Genomic DNA, 22,752 nt, shown 5'->3' with positions numbered 1-22,752 from the left:
AGTGGAGCTCAGAGTGGCAGGGAATCTCCTCACAATTAAAAGAATAGCTGATATCTTCCCTGAGACTGGGGCTGCTGGACTTAGCAAAATCTTTTATGCTGTATGTGTCTTAGGGACATTAAATAGCAGAGTGGGTCCTGACTCATAACGCGGGCCCATGGCCATGACCTGATGCGTAATTTTCTAAACAAATGGATGGCATTTCCAAAGAATGCTCCTCATGTCTACGAGCGTTGGAAACCACTGGCCTACTGGCACAGGAAGTTGACCAGGTAACAGTGGGATAGAATTTACTGATGAAAGCTTCTTCCCATGCCATGGTCACCTAAATAAACATGAAGTGATATCACTGGCTTACCAGTTCCCACTTAATTATGTACTAGAGCCCACTGTATGAGAGTCCATAAATAATCATACAAGTTTGCAACACTTTAAGCTCAGCCATGTTACTCCCTGTGTCTGAAGACCCAGTAACACATGATTGCCTATAAGCTCCTCACTCAGTTTATTTCAGTTGGCTAGATCTGCAGGACAAACTACAATCTCAAGGTGACTGAAAACTATACATGATGAAAGCAGTTTTGTCAACCCAGTGGGGAGAGTTGTGATCAATATGCTGTAGTTTCTCTGGAATCAACTCTGGAGGCCAATACAATACTTCAAGGCAGCTGAGCACAGAGAGTAGAATTAATAGTCTTAAAGTGTTCCTTGGAATTAATAATAGAGGAAACTTTTAATGTCTTTACTAACTCACACTTTGCATTCCTCACTCTCCAAGTATGCAGGACACTGCACAAGGAGAAGTACCTATTTAAATCTGGGGCCAAAACATTCAATGGCAACAGAAAATTTTGCAGCTACTGTAGGCAATATGTGAGCCCAAAAAAATAGGTGCCAGTCATGTACTGCCAAAAATATCAAAATAACTCCATCACAATCTGCCAGGGAAATGGCTTCATAGATGGGGAGGTCCAGAGGGCCATCTTTATTTTATATGGGGCATCATTTGTGGCCCACCTACTGCCTCAGACCCTTAAAGTGGTACCAGTTGTCTAGGAGAAGAAAAAGACTTACTCCAAACTGAAGGTGGTAAAAAAAAATAAAGGAGAATGGTTACACCTAAAGGATGAAAAAGTAGCAGTACCCCACTTGCTAGGACTGTTAATGTTATTGGCAGTGCAGGAAACGTCCCACCTTGGTCAAGAAACTTTTAAAAAATTGATAGGCCAGAATTTTTACATCTCTCATTTATCTGCATTAACAGAAAAAAAAAATGACACAACGGTGTTTAACATGCAAAGAGCTCAGTGCCAGACAGAAACGTATAATTCCACCAGGAATTCATGCTTATGAATTTGCTCCTTTTAAAGGCTTGCAAGTGGACCTCACCGAGATGCCTAAGTAAGGAAGTAATTAGTATCAATTAGTTCTTGTATATACTTACTTTGGGTGAGAATAGCCCTACTCAACATGAACTGAGAAGGCCCATGATATGACTCATGCTCTCTTAAAAGACATCATCCCCAGATTTGGACTAGCTTTGTGAGTAGGCTCAGAAAATGGAACTGAAGTTACATCCGACCTGGTTCAGAGTACAGCAAGAATGTTAAAATAAACTGGAAACTACATGTCACCTACTAGTCTCAGAGTTCAGGCAAAGTAAAGTGAATGAACCAAACTATTGAGAATAGCTTAGAAAAACTGTGCCAAGAAACAGGATTAAAGAAGGTAAAGATTGTTTCCATGGTTTTGATTAAGGTTAGTTGTACACCTTCTAAGAAGTTTGCATATTATATCTTGAATCATAGGCTTCCTCCCATTCTCTGGGAACTGAGGGATTTACTGGATATTAGGGGAAAATAAATTATGTTAGCAATTACAAGCTATGTGGAGGGAGACAATGAAATTGTCTGAAGTGGTGAATAAAAAATGCCCTGTTAGATTGTTCCCCACAGTTCACCCTTTTCAACAAATGACAAACTTTAATTAAAGGAAGAAAATTCAGCTCCCCAATGACCAAGGCAGAAAGGACCCCTAACTTTTTTTTTTTTTATCATAACTCCAACTGCCTTGAAGATCAAGAGAGTTCTTGCATTGGTTCATCACAGCCATGCAAATCAGGCAGCATCAGACACTTGGGAAGTAAAGCCAGATCTCTGCAACCCAAGTCAAATCACCTTAAGAAGAACTGACAAGAGCCCTGCTCCAGTCACATCCCAGAAGCCGACGGGTTTATGCATGGCCAAAGCATGAGGGCTAACCCATGGGACACTTCTTTTCTTTGTACTATGAACTTTTATCTTTGCTATTCCAGGAAATGTAAACCTCCCATCCGACAATTGTTTCTGGTTAATATGCAACATTGCTAAAATAGAAAAAATCTTTACTATAGTTCTCCTTTTTTACAGTTATCAGGAATGCACTAGAACCCTCAGTGGAACTTCCTGAAGTAGTGCTGCCAGTACTGCCTGTGCAACTGAGGGAACAACCAACCCGAGGTGTATTATAACCAATCTGAGACTAACATGCCCAACATATTCAAAATGAAGCTGAGGACTGGACGTCTTTCTGTTAATACGAGTAAAGTACTTTCCAGAACAAAGACGAAGGGGACTTCCAAGAAAATTACGTTAAAATTTGATGCTTGTACAGTTATCTATACAGGTGGATGGTGTGGTTATCTCAGTTGACATAGAGGCAATAAAACAGAGCATCAGTAAATCTGCCATGAATATTTGCCATGCACCAGTAATTCTGGCAAGTCGACATGTGTCATCTGAGCAACTGAAACAGTAATAAAATATGTAGTTCATCTTTAGAAGAAAAGAAGTAACTCCTTCTGTACCTCTGACCATTGTAATGCACTGAATTCTTGTTTGAAGAAAGGTGAATATGTAATAATGGAAATTACTAAAATAAAAAAAAAGGTGGACTTCTGAATTGCCTCACTAATTCAGGGGGTTATCCAGAGACAATCACCCTACCCAGTGTTTCAAACTTCTTATGATATATTAAATGAACCACTTTCAGAGCTCTCCCAGAAATAAAGAAACTTGTTCGTTCAATTAGCTGTGAATGTGGCCAAGCTTTGAAAATGCATTCTTGATTTGTGTGGTGGAAAAAATATGGGGGACTGGTGGCCATGAGAAACACAGAAGCCTATGCCTGCTGACCCTTTTCCTAATGAGACTTATGTGCAAAAAATCTGAATAACAGCTTCTGAATCTTAGACATTTTCATTATTGGACAATGCTACCTGACTAGAATAGAAAATGGTATGATGATCATGGTGGTAAATCTGGACAGTTTTTGACAGAGTAATATAATGGAACCAGTGATACAATCAGTGATGAAGTATAAATAAAACGGAGACCACTTTTTTCCAAAAGTTCTCAGGGGCACCCAGAACTCCACCAGGAATGGGTAATGTCTCCTGTGTTGTAGTGGTTATGTGGGCACAGAACCAAAACAAAACTGCCACACCAGTGTATAGTGTATAGTCAGTTGTGTCCTTGGCACCATTATACACTTTTTCTATTAGTCATAAGTAGTGACAATTTGTTAGGTATTCCTGTCTATTCTCTGTGAGACAAGCAAAGCCTAGGTATAGGTAACTAAAAACAATTTGTTAGGTATTCCTGTCTATTCTTTGTGAGACAAGCAAAGCCTAGGTATAGGTAAAAACAATTATATTTAGGCCCTGGTAAAAATACAATATTTTGGGCCAGCAAGATGGCATAGAATGGGTTCTGGGGCTATTGTCCTCTGATATATATGCTGAATTAAATAATTTGGTTGCAATCTGTCCTAGAAATTCTGACCAAAATAACTGGCAAGGCTCCAACTACTCTGTCATAGCAGAAGAACAAGATAAGAAATGCCATCTACCAGAAGAGACTGCATTTAGATCACTTATTACCATCTGAAAAAAGGGAGTGTGGAAAATTCAACTTTACCAACTGTTTTCCGCAAATAAATAACCAGGGTCAGGGTAAGCTGGTAAAAATTTGTGAAAAACATGAGAAAGCCGGTACATATATCTGTGCAGGTGTCTAATGTTTTCGACTCTAAATCAATGTTTTGTAATTGGTTTTCTGCAGTAGGAGGACACAAGAATTTTGTCATAATGTTTCACTTATAATAGGAGCATGCATATTGCTTCCTACTTAATGTGCTTGGTTCATATTATGGCTAAAAATAAAAAACTACTACTGTTACATTTTAAAAATCAAGGAAACCAACAAACAAACAAATTAGAGAGATAAACTCAGTCCTATTACATGAACTAGTAGCACTATGTCTAACGAAAAAACCATGACAGTGAGGCTGAAGGTAAGAGTAAGAACTTTCTCTAAAAAATAATATGCAAAATTCTCAAATGGGGGCATTCCACTTATCTGTCTCCACCTTTTTCCTTCCCTCACTTCTGGATGGCAAGGAGAGAAAAAAATAAATAAAATAGAAAAGAGCATGAACCTGTTGTCAGGGGGCTTGCTGACACCAATGACTGGGCCATAATGAGGTCCAAGGACTGGGAAGGTGACTCTCCTGTTGGTTTCCTGCATGTCTGTTATGCATTACCCTTGAAAGACTTGGAAATGCATGTTATCACTAACGGCTGGAGCCCTTCTTTGGGTTACATTCCCCATGTTTACATGACCCAGACGACCTTCTGGAAATACTTCTGCCAACGAATAAAAAGGGAGCAAATCACACTGCCATGGGTTCACCCATACAGCAATCTTGCATGTTCTTCATATGTACCCCAAAAGCTAAAATGCAATTACAAAGTAGAATCCATTTCTACTCAATATCCATCAATCCTAATACAGGGGTACTCACTGAGGTCAATTTTTTTTTATCTCTCCAAAGACAGGGAGTTATACAGCTGTGCACGTAAGCAAAACTGTAAAATGTGTGGGTGAAAGTATGTAATCGAAGGGAGTTGAAAAAACGTTGGTCTGCTTTACTTCTCACAGGATGATTTTTCTTTGATAGTGTCTGAGCTATGACCTCTTTTGTAAGTTCTCTCTAAGTGACTGTGAAAGAAAACTGCTAAACACCCTAAGGTCAGAGCCCAACTTCAAAGCTGTGTGCAAAGAGCACTGTATGATAACCTTATTTGCAGTAGATGAAAATGATAAGCTTCGAGTTAATGAGTTTCTCTCACTTACTTTATATAGCATTAGACAGAAATGAAACAAATAAAGATACTTCCAAGGTAAAAGAAAATAATATTGATTCTTGAAAAATCATTAAGGAAATTAATTCTTTACCACAAAACTCTGCAGCAGAGCACTTCACCCCATACATGCAACCACCGTACATAGGGCAGATGCATTTCTCCTCATACTTTTAGTAATGTCCTACTCTGTCGACAGAACAGCTTTCCTTTCATCCCCACTTTACTTTCTTAATAAACTTGGATTTGCTCTGGGGAAAAAAAAAAGCTACACATTAAAAAACTTGAATATTTCTACCTAAATGAATCCATGATTCACTAATAATGTACAGGAAATTTTACTTTAGAAAAAATAAAGATTTATTTATGGTAACTGCATAATAACTAGACTAGTATAAAGTTTAATTATTATCTCAGTATAAATTCTAACCATATATTCAGTTTGGAAGAATTATCGTGAGTGAAATATATGTTGAAAATTCTTATTCTGACACATACCTACATCTCTTTAATTTGGAATTTTTTTTCTCTGAGTTGTTTGTGCCACTATAATGTCAAAGGCAATATCTCAGAAGTTATTTGGGCGAGTGGAGCAGACACTGACACTTACCTCATTTGATTCTGCATTTTAGGATATAAAAATATGAGAAAATACAGTATCACAAATTTTCATGTTACTTAAATCTAATAGAGCACCATTCTCACCTTATTTCTAGCAGCGATAACAATTTTAGCTTGAAAGGAAAATTTAGTGCTCACCAGTCTGTTTTGAAATTTCGGCTCTTGTGTGCATAAAATAATGATATTTGAGCAAAGAAGTTGTTTTATTGTTTATTCTAAATCTACAGTGTTTAACAATTTTTTGATAATATTAAAGAAAGAGCTCAGATATTTTCAATTCTCCCTCCAAATCGTAGCTATTACTGAAATTACTTTGGGCTAAGAAGATGAATGAGGGCATCTTCAGGTAATTATATATTCTGCTAAGCTCCGTTCTTGTGTCCTAAGCAGGCAGACTCCTTATTAAAACTCATCAATTTTTGCTTGAACATACTTTAAAATGGATTCTATCCCTTCTGCTGGGCTCCAGATTTTCTTCAGCATTTCACACTCTCTCTCATTGGCCTGTTCCAACTCCATCTTAATATTACAGCACAAAAGGGCCTTACACGTTTCCGGTATAACAGGATAACAGGAGGCGAGCCTCTTAATTTGAATCACAACCTCTCAGGTGAAAGTTGAAGTCAAGAACACCTGAGAGACCAGGCCTTTGGCAGATGCCTCTCGTGCTTTCAGCTTTCACCCACCCATCAACATTTCATTGGCCGATGCTTCACCCATGATTCTTGGAAATGTAACAGTAGCACAGCCATCTGGAGTCTGTCCAGAGGTCATATATGGGGTTTGAAACCAAGCCTTTTTATTAGCTCAAACCCAGTCACAAAGAGGTAGTATGGACGCACCTAGTCCAATGGCTGGGTCGTTGATAGATACGACGATAAGTTTTTTAAAATGAATGAAAACATTCACAAAGCTCTTAATGGTGTCCACCATTTCAGTGCTCATTCTGTTTCTGTCATTCCTTAAATTCTTCACAATGTACCCAAAATCAAGACGAGAGCAAAATACACTGCCAGCGGCGCTGAACAACACAAGCTTGCTGGTCATTCGCAGCAGCCCTTTCCAGAGCATTCATGATTTGCGTAATAACGTCCGTATTTAGTGCATTTTTCTCTTTTGATATAGTGGATAGCAATATGTGGGTGAATCTCTCGTCTTTCTTGACTGCAATGTCTCTGTATCTGTTGGCATTTTCTTTTAAGCTTATGGTGAAATACATCCTCTTGATAGAAGGCTGGTCTTTTCTCTCATCAATAATCTCTTTTTTCCCAGCTTTCACTCTCCGAACAGATGTATGCCTGTTTGTTGTCCCATTGGCTGTTGAAGGGTCCATCAATACCACTATACCTTCTTTGTTATCTGACTCTGTGGCCATGGCAGCAGTAACTGAGTCAGACATCTGAGACACTGGGGGTTGTGTGTGGTTTTTGCTTTCTATTCCATCCTGTTCTGTGTCAGGATCTGCTGTAATTCTGGTGTGTTTCTCTGCTGCCGCCTTAAACACCACCTTGTCCTCCTGAACTGGTGCAACAGGATCTAGTTTCTCAGGTTTCAAAACGGCACTAACTGTGTTCTGGCCGTTAACTAAGCTCTGAAGTACAGGTGTCTTGATAGTTGAATTTATGTGCTCCAAATGTTTTGGGTCAGTGAGAAGTGCAACAGTGTTTATTCTAATGTTCTGTCTGGCAGCAAGCAACTGGTTGTTTTTGGATTTGTGGTGGTTGCCAGTCGATTGCCTTTTAGGAAAGTTCTTAGGGAAGCTGGATGTGGAAGTTTTGGAAGTTCGTTTCCTGACATTGTTTGAAGAAGTCGTTTTTGTTCTCAACCATGTCGATTTTTTTCCCTGCTTTTGCCTCTGTCGTCTGTTAAAGTCACAAATACATTTTCCACAGTTTGTGAGGTTTTGCTCTGCTTCCCAAGTGTCATGCTGTTTGTCATAACCTTTCCACTGAACCAAATACTCTGTTGTCCCATTTCTATGTTGTCTTTTGTCAATAATAGCTTCAACCTCACACTCCTGGGAAGCCATGAAGAGAGAGACAGAATTGAGGCAGTTGCTGTGCCAAGCTTTTTTCAGTTGTGTCCCTTCATAGCCGCTTCTTTCCACCTCCAGTGCTTCACCAGCTGCTATGTATGGATGAGCCTCTTCCACTTCGTGGACACTGTTGTAGAAAAAGATGTGTGAAGAAGCAGTCAAAGAGCCTTAGCCTCTTCACACTTAATCTTTGCTGGGACAGATTGGACTTGGTCTTATGATGCCAAGATAGCTGGCTAGGTAGCTTTAGGTACGATTAGGTAAATCCACAGCTTTGACTCTTATATAGTGCACAAAGCATTCTACATGCCTGTTACTCTCTTTTGTCGTTGCAATGGCAATTATATTGAACGTTCTAAAGTTATAACATTTTTAAAGTCATACGAGCTTACCTGCAACAGCATGAAAACCCATATAGTATATGTTGGTGTTTGTTATTTTACTTATTCAGTGCACAAATTTATATCTGTAATTATTGTATGTCAACAACACATACAATGTTTTAGTGATAACTTTTTATCAAATGTATTAGTTTTCCAAATTTTGTGTAGAACCGATTGTGGAGCTACGCATTGTCAATTTTTTTATCTTCTATACTTGTTTATATATTTGTCTTTATTTTAATTCTTATTTATTTATACTGCTATTCAGTGTCTGTTTGTTTTACCCTTAAGTGCCTATAAAGCATTTCTTAAAGGGCCGTCTACTAGGAAATGCCCCAGGTTTCATCGGGGTATATCATGATTTCTCCGTCACTTTCGATGGACAGTTTTTGCACAGAAGTTTTCTGTTTGAAAGTTATTCTTACATCACTAGAAATGTGCTAGTCTACTGCTTTGTGGTCTCTGAGTTTTCAGATCAAAAAATTATTGATTATATTTGAGAGTTGTTTGTACATACCTAGTCATTTCTTTTTTTTTTTTTTATTGCATTTTAGGTTTTGGGGTACATGTGCAGAGCATGCAATACAGTTGCATAGGTACACACATGGCAGTGTGTTCTGTTTGCTTTCACCCCTTCACCCACATTTGGTGTTTCTCCCCAGGCTATCCCTCCCCACCTCCCCCTCCCACTGGCCCTCCCCTTTTCCCCCCAATAGACCCCAGTGTTTAGTACTCCCCCTCTGTGTCCATGTGTTCTCATTTTTCATCACCCGCCTATGAGTGAGAATATGTGGTGTTTCATTTTCTGTTCTTGTGTCAGTTTGCTGAGAATGATGTTCTCCAGATTCATCCATGTCCCTACAAACGACACGAACTCATCATTTCTGATTGCTGCATAATATTCCCTGGTGTATATGTGCCACATTTTCCCAATCCAGTCTATCATCAATGTGCATTTGGGTTGATTCCAGGTCTTTGCTATTGTAAACAGTGCTGCAATGAACATTCGTGTGCATGTGTCCTTATAGTAGAATGATTTATAGTCCTTTGGGTATATACCCAGTAATGGGATTGCTGGGTCAAATGGAATTTCTATTTCTAAGGCCTTGAGGAATCGCCACACTGTCTTCCAGAATGGTTGGACTAATTTACACTCCCACCATCAGTGTAAAAGTGTTCCTTTTTCTCCACATCCTCTCCAGCATCTGTTGTCTCCAGATTTTTTAATGATCGCCATTCTAACTGGTGTGAGATGGTATCTCAATGTGGTTTTGATTTGCATCTCTCTGATGACCAGTGACCATGAGCATTTTTTCATATGATTGTTGGCCTCATATATGTCTTCTTTCATAAAGTGTTGGTTCATATCCTTTGCCCACTTTTGAATGGGCTTGTTTGCTTTTTCTTGTGAATCTGTTTGAGTTCTTTGTAAATTCTGGATATCAGCCCTTTGTCAGATGGGTAAACTGCAAAAACTTTTTCCCATTCTGTTGGTTGCCGGTTCACTCTAGTGACTGTTTCTTTTGCCGTGCAGAAGCTGTGGAGTTTGATGAGGTCCCATTTGTCTATTTTTGCTTTTGTTGCCAATGCTTTTGGTGTTTTGTTCATGAAGTCCTTGCCTACTCCTATGTCCTGGATAGTTTTGCCTAGATTTCCTTCTAGGGTTTTTATGGTGCCAGGTCTTATGTTTAAGTCTTTAATCCATCTGGAGTTAATTTTAGTGTAAGGTGTCAGGAAGGGGTCCAGCTTCTGCTTTCTGCACATGGCTAGCCAGTTTTCCCAACACCATTTATTAAATAGGGGATCCTTTCCCCATTGCTTGTTTTTGTCAGGTTTATCAAAGATTGTATAATTGTAGATATGTTGTGTTGCCTCTGATGCCTCTGTTCTGTTCCATTGGTCTATATCTCTGTTTTGGTACCAGTGCCATGCTGTTTTGATTCCTGTAGCCTTGTAGTATAGTTTGAAATCCGGTAGTGTGATGCCCCCTGCTGTGTTCTTTTTGCTTAGAATTGACTTGGCTATGCGGGCTCTCTTTTGGTTCCATATGAAGTTCATGGTGGTTTTTTCCAGTTCTGTGAAGAAAGTCAATGGTAGCTTGATGGGGATAGCATTGATTCTGTAAATTACTTTGGGCCGTATAGCCATTTTCACAATATTAATTCTTCCTAACCATGAACATGGAATGTTTCTCCATCTGTTTGTGTCCTCTCTGATTTCGTCGGCATTTCTTTTGCTGCTTTCAGGGTCCTGTTTGTTATTGTTTGAAATGGCTAAATTATCATGTAAGTTTATGTGTGTGTCTTTGAGTTTATCACAATGGAAATTTGTTGAGCATTGGGATGTTTATTTATTTCCCCCTTTTTGTGACATTTTTGAGCACTGCTTCTTAAATACTCTTCCTGATTTCCTGTCTCTTCTTTGGAACCTCCAAAATGTGTAAGTATGGCCGGCTGATGGCTTCCCACAGGTTTCTAGGCAGTGTTCACATATCTTCATCGTTTACCTTTTTTTATTCCTGACATAATAATTTCAATTAATTGTTCTTTAGGTTTTCTGAAATTGTTGTCTTCCCTCTACGCAAGCCTACTTTTAATTTTCTGTAGCGAATTTTTATTTCAGTTGTTTCACTTTTCCCTCTAAGATTGTTAAGTCATAAAAAATATTTCACACGCTTTATTAATAATTATTTTGTTCCTGAATTTTCTGTGCTTCTTTAGGTTAATTCTGTTATATTCCTATGAACATTAATTTCAAAAATTATTTTTTCGCAAACCTGCCATTTGGGCTGTCTAGGAGAACCCTGTGTTTGATGTTATTTTTTGTTCCTGGAATGAGCTGTAGTTTGCTTTTTCACTTTCTGTTCTGTGATTTCATTAATGGTTAACAAGTGCAATTAAATTTTAAAATGCCGTTACCTTGAAAATTAGAATTTATTTTTCTGCATTGCTCGAAAGAGTTTTGTTTAGTCATAATGTAGGCTCTTTCTGTACGGAAAAATCAGTCCTACCGCAGCTCAGACTCACCTCTTTGTGGATTCAATGAGAGCTCCAATCCTGGGTTGTTCTCACAGCACCATCTTGAGGCCGGGTCCCTACCAAATTTATTTTTGGGTCTTCTTTAAGCCTGCACAGTTCTGGGGTACATGGCCTCATCATAACAATTTGTTTATACTTTCATGCACATGTATTTATTTTAAATATTTTTGACTACCAATGTCTGACTTCTTAAAAGAAAAAAGAAGCGAGAAAATTAAATTAAATTAAAAAATAAAACAGAAAAAATGTGTCCTGGCTCTTTCAGTTATATTCTGAATGTTGCTTGAACAGGAGGAGAGAAAGTCTACACAAGGTTTGGGAAGGAAACAATGACTATTCACCTCTGTCAGGACCTGTGTTATGAGGAGCACCATTCAGTGCAAAAGTCATTTTTAGAGTTTTAAGGCACAGTGTTTTCTGTTTTTCTGACTCTTGCCAGCTGCTTCAGGAGGTTTTCCAATTAGCATGCCACAGAGGTGGTTAATAACAAATAAATAGCTATTGTTGATCTGTGCCATAACATTGATAACATTTAATTGTTTTTTACTATGGAAATTTCCTTTTGAAGCTGTAAACTTTCAGATGAACTCTGGAATTTCCAAAGAATTGCACCATATTAATTTTTTTACTGGATCTGTTTTTGACTTGAAGAGCCACAAATAGAGTACTCTGTGGTCCATTGTCATGCTTTCCCAGAAGTTTGCATTATTTAAACTTTTGGACCCTTAGTATTTTCACCTAAAATAAGACTGGCATAGTAATCATATAAATGAATCATTCTTTTAATAATGCACTTGCACGAGTCTGTGCCTTTTTATGCAAGAGCACATGTTTAAAGTAATTAGAAGTATAACATTATTATAAGTATAAAATAATTATGCTAATTTTACTATCTTCTCTTCCATGATGATTATCTTATTTGATCCTTACCTTCTCTTTTGTTCATTTAAAAATAATTGATTATGTACTTAACACAACATGGTACTGGTACGAAAACAGAGATTAGACAATTGCAACAGGACAGATACTTCAGAAAGAATGCCTCACAGCTTGAACCATCTGATCTTTGAGAAACTTCGACAAAAACAAGCAATGAAAAAAGAATTCCATATTTAATACATGGTGTTGAAAAAACTGGTTAGGCCAAGTGCGGTGGCTCATGCCTGTGGTCCCAGCCCTTTTGGATGCTGAGGTGGGTGGATCATGTGGTCAAGGGATGGAGACCATCCTGGTCAACATAGTGAAACCCAGCCTCTACTAAAAATACAGAATGTTAGCTGGACATGGTGGCCTGTGCCTGTAGTCCTAGCTACTCAGAAGGCTGAGGCAGGATAATTGCCTGAACCCAGGAGACAGAGGCAGCGTTGAGCCAAGATCATGCCATTGCACTCCAGACTGAGTAACAGGAGTGAAACTCCGTTTATGAAAAAGAAAAAAGGAAAAACCACAGCAATAAAATAAAATAAAAGACCAGCAATAAAATAAAAAGTTAGACCACTTAGAAAGCTTAAACATGATACTTTCTTTATAAATTATACAAAAAATAACTCTAGATAGATTAATTAAGCATGAGGCCTAAGACCATAGAAACCCTAGAAGAAAACCTAGAAAATACCATGCAGTACATAGGCATGGTCAAGAATTTTATGCTCAAACACAAAAAGCAATGGCAACGAATAGACAAATGAGACCTAATTAAACACAACAGCTTCTGCACAGCAAAAGAAAACATCAGTAGTGTGAACTGGCAACAAAGAAAATGTGAAAATATTTTTGCAATCTGCCCATCTGACAAGAAACATATATCCAGAATCTACAGAGAACCTATACAAATTTACAAGATAAAAACTATCAGCTGCATAAATCAAGTGAACCAAAAATATATTCTGAAACTTTTCAGAAGAAAACATTTATGCAGTCTAGAAACATGTAAAAGAACTCATCATTACTGGTCAGCGGAGAAATGCAAATCAAAACCATACTGAGATACCACCTCACCTCTGTTAGAATGTCGATAATTAAAAATATCAAGAGACAAGAGATGCTGGAGAAGATATGGAGACATAGGAACGCCTTAACACTGTCAGTGGGAGTGTAAATTAGTTTTGCCACTGGAGAAGACAGTGTGGCAATTCCTCAAGCATCCAAAAATAGAAATACAATTTGGTCTAACAACACCATTACTGGGTATATACTCAAAGGTTTATAAATCATTTTATTATAAAGACACATGCAGACATATGTTCATTGTAGCGGTGTTTACAAGAGCAGAAACTTGGAAAGAACCCAAATGCCAATCAGTGGTAGACTAGATAAAGACAATGTTACACATATATACCATGGAATACTATGCAAACATCAAAAAGAATGAGTTTATGTTTTTTGCAGGGATATGGATAAAACTGGAAGCCATGATTCTCAGCAAACAGACACAACACTGCCTATGCTCACTCATAAGTGGGTGTTCAACACTGAGAACATATTGACACTCGGAGGGGGACATTGCACACTGAAGCCTGCAGGTTTAAGGGGTTAGGAAAAAAATAGAAAGGAGTGGGGTGATTGGGAAGGGATAGCAAGGGGAATATTACCTAATGCAGAAGATAGGGTGAGGGATGCGGCAAACAACCACCATACCATGTGTATTCCTATGTAACAAACCTGGACGGTCTCTGAATGTACACCAGATTTTCAAGTAAAAGAAATTTTTTTTCAATATTTTGTGTTTTAATTATTATATGGACTTATATTTATGACTTCAATTATTGGTATAAACTTTAAAAAGTTTAAAGTGAACAATATAAAGTAAGCTGCTCTTCTAGTTTTCCATCCTTCACATTTATATTACTCTCTCAGATTATATCTGTAAACACTGAGTGTTTATTAATTATTTACACTAATTGTAATAGAAATAGCATTTTTTAAGAGATGAGTTAACCACAATTTCTTTTACCTTTAACTTCTCTGGACATTCTTTTTTAAAACCTTATTTTATTTAGATATATATTGTTCAAATACCATTATTTTATCTAGATATTTAGCTGGAAGTCACCCTGTAAGCAAATTATTGAATATTTGTTTTACATGAAACTAAAATCTATTATATAATAAACTTTGCCTCAATTATTTTATATAAAATTTGTAATCTCAGTTAATATAAAGCAAACCAAAACATTTTCTAACATAACCGCGGAAACCAAAAGCTCTCATGTGGTATTCCAAATTGAAAGTGTTTCCAATTTAAGTATTTGAAACAACAGGTTAAATGGACAAAACTGTAAGTCTTATACACAAATTAAAATTTGAAAGGTAAAGAACCAATGCTTCATAGGTAAAAATGAAAACAAAACTACAGGGTAGAGAGCTTTGAACAATTACAAAAAAAGTCAAATCAATCAAGTCATTCTGGGTACGAAAGATCAAGAGTTGATGTCAACTAAGTAGAAACTTAATAAAGGGAGACAATTCCATTATAGTAAGCTTGTTTGTGTATGTGTAGTTTACCATACCACCTCCTAGGGATAGATAACGCCTTTAAAATTGAGATCTATTATTGTTAATGTGAGGACTTGATTCCTGTTTCCAAAAAGTGTCAAGAAGCCATCATATCCTAACTTCGTGTGTTTTTTCTTGTCTTTTGAAGAGATATGTGAAAAATTGGTGAAACACATTTCTGTTTTACCTAACTCCAAACGAACCCTCAGTTGAAAATGCCACAAATTGTCACAAACATTTAAGTTGCTGAGAACGAAAATAAGAGTTATTTTAAACAACATATAAACCACAAACAGGGGCAAAAGGTGAAAAGATCTATAATTGGGAAGATCAGAATATTTAAAAGCAGTTTGATACATTGCAGAATGCACATATTTGATACAAAATATACTGAACAACAAGACAATATGCATTAAGTCCCTAGCTTCAATGTGACAAGAAACTGAAGGCTAAGGCGGCATTATAAACAAGCCCCCTTAACGTTGGAAGAGAGTGCTAATACAGATCCAGTTCTTAAAAGTGACAGTTTTTACATTGTTCTTATTGAAAATGCTAATCAAATGCTATGTAAGTATTTGATAAGTAATAAACTCCTTGGAGAGGCAAAGCAAACCTATAATTCAAAGTTAGCACATTATGACATTTTAAATAGAGTTTTCTGAAAATCAAAAAACACAAAAATTAAAAGAAGCCTATGAGCAATGTAAAGTAAAGACAGAAACTGAATCTGTCTCGAGTTTTACAGACAAAGAACTTAAAAGATCAGTTTTAATTACGCTTAAAGGAAAATGAAAAAGAATGGAAAACAACATGAGAGCATCAGTGACAAGTTTTATATGTAAAAGTTCAGATAAATACCACAGCGACTGAAATAAAATCGGCAATATACAAGTTCAACATCAGATTTGAGCAGCTAAACATTCAGACAATCTGAATAAATGAAAACTGATATAACAAAATCCAAGAATAGAAAAGCAAATTATGTGAAAAAACACCTAACAAATAAATAGAACACCAAGAGGTACAACAATATATGCAACATGGGCATCTCATAAATACAGAAAAGAAGAGGTAAGAAAGTAATATCTGAAAGGTAAAATGGCCAAAAATTTTTCCGAGTTCATTAAGAACCTGAATCTACAAGTTGAAGGACAAAAGTGTTCAACCAGAATAGAGTCTGTAATAGAAACATCAAAAAACGTTATTGTCAATTAAGAGCCAAAGCAAACAATACTGCAAAAGAAGAAAGGTATAAGCAACCTTTTATGTATAAGAATGTCATCATTAAAATTAACACGTGACTGTTCAGCCAGAACCACAGAAGACAGATGGTAGTAGGATATCAGAAAAAATGTTCTGAAACCTGACATCTGTAACTGGCGAAATGATACTTATGCAAAAATGAGTAGATAAAGGAAAGCTAAAAAAGATTGTGAGTAACCATTTTCTAAAATAAAAATGCTATTACAGGTACAGTCCTGGTAAGGTTAACTGTTAATGAATATTCCATATGAACATATGCAACCTGAGACAATACTATACATTGAGAGGAATAAAAAATTTCAGAGAAGTTAGACTCTTATTTTATTGGTTTGAAGTTGCCTGCCCTGCAGTTTTGCTTTTCTTTTTATATATGAAGCAGTAATTTTTTTTTATAATTTCAGAGTTAATTTTTACGTATGAGGTTAATGCTTTTCGTCTCTTAAAAATGTTCTTAATAATATTTGAATCGAATGTTATTATTTTACTTGGGAATCCTACATGTGAGATTTTGGTTTTAGTGGTAATGTTATAAAGATTTTTCTTTACGTTTTATTAACCGAAGTAACTAATTTCATAGGAAAATATGAAGCAAAATCTTCTATTGTAAAATGAATTTAGATTTTATGTAATACAAATGTACAATTATTTTCTTACATAGTGACTTTTAAGTACATGTCTAAATAAAGTAATCAGAGAATAATCAGGGAAGCATCCAGCAAGAGCAACACGTATGGTGATCCCTGGTGGAAGCCTGCTTACCTTATTTAAAATATAGCCAGTTCGCTGTGGCTGGAAAAGACTCTAGAAGGGAAACAATTAGAAATGATGAAGTCCTAGAGGTAACAGAGAGCCACGGAATATTCGAAAGGACACCTAAGGCAGCAAAAGGAAGCAATCTTCATGCTTTCCAGACTGTGTTGGCGACTGCTACGTTTTGGACATTCCCGAAAGATGTGCATCACAGTATGTGGCCAGTTTCCCAGATAATCCAGCAGATGAAAGCATCGCAGAGTTCAACTCACAGACCTTAATGATTTCAGACTCGTTAATGTACGACGACGTAGCAATCTATCATTGTTAGGTATCATCAGAATTCTTTGTCCCTTGGTCAGAAAAAATAAGGAGCATGGTTGCAAACAGCAAGAGCTGTGGAGGCAAAAATTTAAAAGGTGAACGTAAAAAGCTCTTGATGATGCATTTGGCGTTGAGTGGTTTGCCTACTATGAGACTGGTCTTCAGGGTTTCTAGAGATGAAAAAAATATAAAATAAATGTGCAATTCATCATAAGCTGAAGGAATAGATGTGACTTATGTTGGTTGGCCCTTGACTTGGGCCCTAGACCAAACAGCACCTGAAGTGGAAACTTGGCAGGAGAGCTTAGCCTGGGTCCAATCACCAGCTGATGTAATGCCCCAGGGCCAAGATAATTAAGCTTCCTGAACACCAAGTTCAGCTAACAACAGAAGTTTAATAAGCAAAATAAATAGGCTCTCCACAGTAAAAAGGGGGCTCGAGATTTTCCCACTCTACGGCTGAGTCTGGTATTTTTATGAACTGGGAAGAGAGATATGTTTTGAGCTCTTTGTGAGCTCTCTTGAAGAAAGCACAACTCAGTTTGGTTTAGGATGAGAACGAGAACAATTGAGAGGCCAAAGTAAAAGCTTTGTTTTGGGACATTGAGTTGGAAAAAGCAGAAGCTGAAACAATAGTTTATCAGTAATTGGCTCTTTGTTTTCTGATATAGAACTCCTAAAATCTGAAATCTCTAAAGTGCTGGTATTTTATACACTAATGTTGACTGACTGCTTCAGGATGGGATTCGTCAATATAAAGACGAAGGCATAATCAGAGAGTAGAGACTCTTAGGTTCACTCGAAATCATTCTGCAATGGGAGAAGTGCTGTAAGTAATGTTAGCAGTAACCCATTTAAAGTGGCTGCTGTCAAAATGCCAGGTGCAGTGAGGAAGAGAATCCCAGGGCTGTGCCTCACCTACTCAGACACAGTTGTGGCTGTCCAGCCACAGCTGCAGACTCAGATGTAACTGTGTTCTCCAGAAACTGGGATAATCAATCCCAGAAAGTTTCTGAAGTGCCTTCTCTCATTGCCTGGCCTCTCCCAGCCCCCAGCGCCCCCTCTGACATTGAAGCAAATTTACGGCTGAGCCCAGGTACTGTCGTGACCTCACCTACTGTGCTGACAATTGTGGTTATGTTGGAAGAGCAGCCCTCTGCAACCTCAGTTTTCTCTAATTCGTTGGCACCAGTGAGCACAGGAGGCTCCGGGAGTTGGGTAGGACTAAAGGCAGCTTGGCATTGGCCTGGAGGTTTCTCTCTGTAAACAGTATTGGCAGGATGAAGTGTAGCAAGAGACAGACAGGCACCTGGCAGAAAGAAGGAGACTCTCAGTGAACCATTCCTAGAGGAACGTGTAAGTAATGGATTGTCTAAAATCTATGCAACAGGCTGCATGTTCTGGAGATTATAGAGAGAATTTATACCTCCTTCTGTTCCCACTCATAGCCATCCATGGAACATGAGGCACATTCCTTCTACAACATGAAGCCCACATGAACTCCAGACTCAGGCAGATCTTGGAATAACCTGCTTGCAAAGCGGAGCTATTAACTGTGGGTCTCCTCTCCACTGAGAGTTGTACATTTATTGGGATTACAAGTCTGTGGTTAGATACATCTCCTCTCCATGAAGGGCTGTAATATGCATCTACACAATCTTCCTGCATAAAGAAGGTATGCACTATGCATCTCCTCTTAACTGAGGGCTGCAGACATGTCAGCACAACCTACCTTCAAGATTGGAGTTTTCTACTCCGTGTCTCACCTTTATTGAGTGTTGCATAGCAGCAAATATATCCTTCTTTTGAAAAGGAACTACCACTTTGGGTCTCCTGAGATACTTTTCTGTTGTCCACGTACCTCATTCTTACTGAACATGGCACAACGACTCACGACTAAATGGCAAACCTGAATAATGAGTCAAACAAATAGGCCTAAAACACGCAAACTTGCCACCTTTTTGCTTCCCAAGAATAAAAATATAATAGAACAAAGCAGGGCTTCAGCCCTTCAAAAAGTCCAGACCTAAACCTTTCCCAAGCCAGGGCTGCAACATCATTTTGGATGCTCTGCAGTGTCTGATATTTCTAGGCTTCCGGATGTCAGCACATCTGGATTCCCCAGTACCTGCAGGGGAAACAACTAGCGGTATGCCTAATTTAGCCACACACTTGCAGAAATATGACGCCTGTGCTCTCATCTGGACCTAGTCAGATTATCAGCATATGGGCTCTGCTGTATGCAGTGGCTTGACTCAACACTCCCTCATACTCATGCACCTCTTGCTACACTGTGCCTGGCTCGCCAATAGCAGAAATAGTATCTGAGCCTGCAGTGTGAGTCGTAGGCAACCTGCCAACTTGAAAGCGTAAAATAAATCTAACAGCCATTGGAAACATGAGCAAAGGTGCCACCATCCATAGAGATTTTTGTCTGGTGAATCAACACCCTAAAGATCCTGTGACAAAAGTCACACTGATCATCAGTGACCAGTGGGTTATTCAATTATGCCAATGTAATGGAGCCTCCATAAAATATCCGAGAACAAGATTCAGACAGCTTCTGGATAACTAAGCATGGAATGTGCTCTAGAAAATTATGTGCGCATAAAAGAAGACACCAAGCATTACACCTTTATGGAGAAAAAATGATAAATTGTCATTGCAGCATAAAGTCAAATATAAGTTCAGTTTCGGTGAATGAGCATCAGTAAATTTCGTGTTGAAAATGTTTATTCTAAAATGCAAGTCTTTTTATTTAGAATATTATGATTTTGAGGTATTTTTGCCACTATAAAGTAAAATCAATATCTCAGATGTTTCTATGTCTCTGTTTGGAGAAGACAAGCAGAGGCTGCCTCATACCCCATTACACTCTGCATTCTAGGAGATAGAAATACAAGAAACAAACATTATTAAGAATTTTTCTGTCACTCAATTCTAATAAAACAGATTTCTGGTCTTTTATCTAGTAGCAGCAATAAAGTTCCGGGCTTGAAAGAACAGGCTAATGTTCAACAGTCTGCTTTTATGTTGGGGCATAAATGTACATAAAATTATGACATTTGAGAAAAGTTGCCATTTTATTATTGATTTTAAGTCTAGAGTACTTAAAATGCCTGGATTATATTAAATAAATAGCTTAAACATTCTCAGTTCTCCTTCAAAGCCTTAGTTATGACTGAAATTTTAGACATGGATCAGGGCATCTTGCAGTTAATGATGCTTTCCATACAGCCCAGTTATTGTGTCCTGAGCAGATAGACTGACAATTAAATCTAATCAAATTTCTTTTGCAAATACTCTAAAGTGAATTCACAGATTTGTGCTGAGCTCCAAATTTTCTTTAGTACTTCACACGCTCTTTCACTGGCCTGTTCCAATTACATTTAATATTACAGTATACAAGGGCCAAACATTCGTCCAGCATGACTGGATTACATGAGGCAAGCTTCTAGATTTGAATCCAAAGCTTCTGGGTGGAAGTTGAAATCATAAACCCCTGAGAGACCAAGCCTTTGGCACATGCCTTTTATGCTGTCGGCTTTCACCCATCAAACAGCCTGTCCTTGGCAGAGGCTTCACCAATGATATTTGGAAATGTAACACCAGCACAGCCATCTGGATTCTGTCCAAAGGTCTTTCTTTACTATAATGCCTCTGTATCTGCTGGCAATTTCTTTTAGCCTTAGAGGGAAATACATCCTCTTGATAAAAGGCTGGTCTTTATCTTCATCAATATTTCTTTGCCCACTTTTCACTATTCAAACACAATAGTGCCTATTTGCTGTTCCAATGGCTGTTAAGGGATCCATTAATAACAATACACCTTCAATGTTAGTTGAGTTTGTGTCCATGAAGAAGTAACCAAGGCAGACATCTGATATATTAGTGGGTGTGTCTGGCTTCTCTTTCCTATTCCAGGCTGTTGTGCACCAGGATCTGATGAGACTCTGACAGGCTTCTCTTCTGCCACCTTGAACACCTTGTCCTGCTTATCTGGTGCAACAGAATCCGGTTTCTAGGGTTCCTGAAAGGTACTTACTTATTCCTTGCTGTCAAAGAGTATCTAAGGGGCACGTGTCTTGATAGTTCAATTGATCATCTCCACATATTTCAGGTCAGACAGCTGAAGTGCTTTTCTAACGTTCTTGCTGCCAGGAAAACACTGGCTGTTTTTGGATTTTTGATGGCTGCCAGTGAATGGCGTTTTAGGAGAGCTCTTAGAAAACTGCTATTGGCAGATGTGGAAGCTCCATTTTTGGCATTATTTGAAAAATTCTACTTGTTTCAGTCTATGTCCCTTTCTTCTGTTTTTCTGTCTGTCACCTGTTAGAGTCACAAATACATATTTCACAGATCACAAGATTCTGCTCTGGTTCCCAAGTGTCATTCTGTTTGTCATTACCTTTGCACTGAGCTAAATACTCTGTCTCCGTTTTTTTTTTTTTTTGTTTTGTTTTGTCTTTTATCAAGGGTGGATTCCACCTAAAATTCTGGGAAGACATAAAGGAAGAGACAGAATGGAGGCAGTTGCTTCGCTAACTTGCTATCAGTTGAGTCTCCATGTATCCACTTCCTTCTACCTCCAGTTCTTTATTAGGTGTTTCTCCCACTAATAGAGGCTTCAATAAGGCTCTTCCACTTAGTGACCACCTGTGTACTAAAAGTTGTGTGAAGAAGCAGCTATGTTATATCGCTTAGGCTCTCCACACTTACTTTCTGCTGAGACAGCATGCATTTGGTCTCATAGTGCCAGGGTAGCTGGCTAAATGGTCTCAGGTGAGAGTGGCTGAATCCACAGGTCCTGCTCTGTGGTCTACTGCAGTGAGCTTTCTAGCTCCCTGTTACTCTGTCTACTGTGCCTGCTATAAAAATTACATTGAACCTTGTAAAATTATATTTTCAGATTTATGCTAGTTTACGTTCAATAACACACAAAAGGCTTATTCCTGTATAGCTTGACCCATATTATTTCACTTTACGCATTCTCAATATTATACTCTATGCACTGTATGTCAAAACTAAATTAGTAACAGTTTTGAAAAAAAATGTGTGTGTGTGTGTGTGTGTGTGTGTGTGTGTTAAATTATCTAGAGAACAAACTGTAATGGTACACATTTTAAATTTATTTAATTCTTTGTAATTGTCAAAGTGTTTATATTTAACTTGATTTCTTTAATTTATATCCTGTTTTGTGTTTGTTCATTTTACCCTGAAGTATCTCACCAAGTATTTTTTAAAGTGTAGCGTGCTGGTAATAAACTCTATCTGTTATTTGAAAAGGTAATAATCTCTCCCTCACTTTTAACGGAAGCATTGTTTTTACGTGTGTTTGTTTTCAATTTTTTGTTGTTGTTGTTGTTGTTTGTTTGTTTTTAAGACAGAGTTTCGCTCTTCTTATCCAGGCTGGAGTGCAATGGCGCGAATTCGGCTCACCGCAACCGTAGCCTTCTGGGTTCAGGCAATTCTCCTGCCTCAGCCTTTCCAGTAGCTGGGCTTACAGACGCAAGCTCACATGCCCAGCTAACTTTTTGTATTTTTAGTAGTGACGGGGTCTCGCTATGTTGACCAGGATGGCCTCTATCACTTGACCTCGTGATTCACCTGCCTCGGCTTCCCAAACTGCATGGATTACGGGCGTGAGCCACCGCGCCTGGC

General features: G+C 38.0%; 1 pseudogene; it reads right to left on the bottom strand.

Annotated features, from left to right (window-relative positions):
- Window positions 1-6,645: 6,645 nt before the first annotated feature.
- LOC100395695 (testis-specific chromodomain protein Y 1-like) lies at window positions 6,646-18,957 on the bottom strand (annotated as a pseudogene).
- Window positions 18,958-22,752: the final 3,795 nt, after the last annotated feature.

The sequence above is a fragment of the Callithrix jacchus genome, chromosome Y (genome assembly GCF_049354715.1).
Source record: "Callithrix jacchus isolate 240 chromosome Y, calJac240_pri, whole genome shotgun sequence".
In the NCBI taxonomy this organism is placed as follows: domain Eukaryota; kingdom Metazoa; phylum Chordata; class Mammalia; order Primates; family Cebidae; genus Callithrix; species Callithrix jacchus.
The sequence above is the reverse complement of the archived record's forward strand: the minus strand, read 5'-3'. Positions and strand labels throughout refer to the sequence as shown.